This window comes from Gekko japonicus, unplaced genomic scaffold, assembly GCF_001447785.1.
Source record: "Gekko japonicus isolate JY-2015 unplaced genomic scaffold, Gekko_japonicus_V1.1 scaffold884, whole genome shotgun sequence".
Lineage (NCBI taxonomy): Eukaryota > Metazoa > Chordata > Lepidosauria > Squamata > Gekkonidae > Gekko > Gekko japonicus.
In genome coordinates, this window is record NW_015172029.1 from 76,382 (window position 1) to 78,296 (window position 1,915).

Below are 1,915 nucleotides of genomic sequence, written 5' to 3' on the forward strand. Positions count from 1 at the left end.
GTCGATGACACTGTCTAACCATCTCATCCTTTGCCGTCCCCGTCTTCTTTGACCTTCAATCTTTCCCAGCATCAGGGTCTTCTCCAGGGAGTGCTCCCTTCTCATTTGGTGGCCAAAGTATTTGAGCTTCAGCTTCATTATCTGGCCTTCCAGGGAACAGTCCGGGTTGATTTATTTTAGGATTGACTGATTTGATCTCCTTGCAGTCCAAAGGACTCTCAAGAGTCTTCTCCAGCACCATAGTTCGGAAGCATCTATTCGGCGCTCGGCCTTCCTTATAGTCCAACTCTCGCAGCCATATATTACTACTGGGAATACCACTACTTTGACCATACGGACTTTTGTTGGCAACCTTGACTGTTCCCTGGAAGGCCAGATAATGAAACTGAAGCTCAAATACTTTGGCCACCAACTGAGAAGGGAGCACCCACTGGAGAAGACCCTGATGCTGGGAAGGACTGAAGGTCAAAGAAGACGGGGACGGCAAAGGACGAGATGGTTAGACAGTGTCATAGATGCAACGAACATGAAGTTGAGCAAACTTCAGAGGACGGCGGAAGACCAGAAGGCCTGGCGTGATCTGGTCCATGGGGTCGCGAAGAGTCGGACTCGACTGTGCGACTGAACAACAACAACTAGGTTTCCATCGCTTTCCTCCCAAGGAGCAGGCGTCTTTTAATTTCATGGCTGCAGTCACTGTCTACAGTGATCTTGGATCCCAAGTTCCTCTTTGACCGAGCTCTTAATGGCAAGGGATCAAGGTGGTTTGTAGTTAACATACACACACACATGCAATGTGTAAGATACAAAATTTCGGATACCAGTACCAGCCTTTGTATGATGTAAAACTAAAATAATGCAGCTTGCCAGCCCCAGTTTGTAAAAAAAACCAAAACAACAGAAGTGTGCAAGATATATAGTATAAAATTATTTTTTAAAAAGCCCCTTCAGTGCTCTGGCTGTTAATTGATTCTTGGCTTGATGGATTTCTGTTGCTGTTTGAGAGAGTTCTGTCTGGTCAGTTTTTGATTTTGTTTCAGGGCGTAAGCGGCTTCCGACCACTTGCTGGAGATGGGGCATATAGAATGATCCTAAACAAAACCCAGAATTAGCCAGTCCAGTCGTAAAAAGAGTTCCGACATAGCCAATAGGGTTGCCAACCTCCAGGTGGGGGCAGGGGATCTCCTGCCATTCTCCAGGACATCAGTTCACCTGGAGAAAATGGGCACTTTGGAAGGTGGACTCTATGGCATTTTGCCCCACTGAAATCCCTCCCCTCCCCAAACCCCGCCCCCTCAGGCTCCACCTCCAACATCTCCAGGTATTACCCAACCTGGAGCCGGCAACCCTAATTTTGCCAAGGACAAACCCACCCCATGGAAACATCGACAATGAACCCCAGCTTTGAAAAAGCAAAGCCTGTAAACAAAACAAAACACCGGTCACTAGCAATGAAGAAAAAATCCGCATTCAAATAGCGGCCGAAACAAAAGGCTAAAGACTCGTTGCCACCCCTTTAGGTCTTCTGGCCCGCAGATGGGAGGCGTTGAATGGAAACCGGAAGTGTGTCCGCTCTAGGTGGTAGGGTTTTCCGTCCCTCAGTGGAGGGGAGGGGCTAAAAGAGGGGCGGGGCTTGGAGGGGAGGAGTCAAGTGGGGGGGGCGAGGAGGAGGAGGGCGAGGGCGGAAGAGCAGGTGAGGAAATAAAGGTGGGGGGCGTCGGTAGGAGGGCCGGGAAACCCCCCCCCGGAAAAGCCTTGATGGGGGGCAGCGGGGGGTTCCCCAAGAGCCCTGTTGGCATGGGGGGAGGGGCTGAAAGAGGTCCTGAGAAAGGGGGGGAGGCGAATGACGTTAGGTGGGGCGGATGGTCCATGGGGGGGAGGGGGCAGTTGGTGGGGGGCTCAGGTTAATCTTCCC

At 51.0% G+C, this 1,915-nt stretch overlaps 1 protein-coding gene across 1 annotated transcript in view; it reads left to right on the forward strand.

Annotated features, from left to right (window-relative positions):
* The first annotated feature begins 1,656 nt into the window (after positions 1–1,656).
* LOC107118290 (chromosome unknown open reading frame, human C19orf25) overlaps positions 1,657–1,915 on the forward strand; it is a 6,935-nt gene continuing 6,676 nt past the window's right edge. Inside the window, exon 1 of the mRNA XM_015420594.1 lies at positions 1,657–1,693. The gene's annotated coding sequence lies outside the window, so the exon portion shown is untranslated. The remainder of the gene's footprint in view (positions 1,694–1,915) is intronic.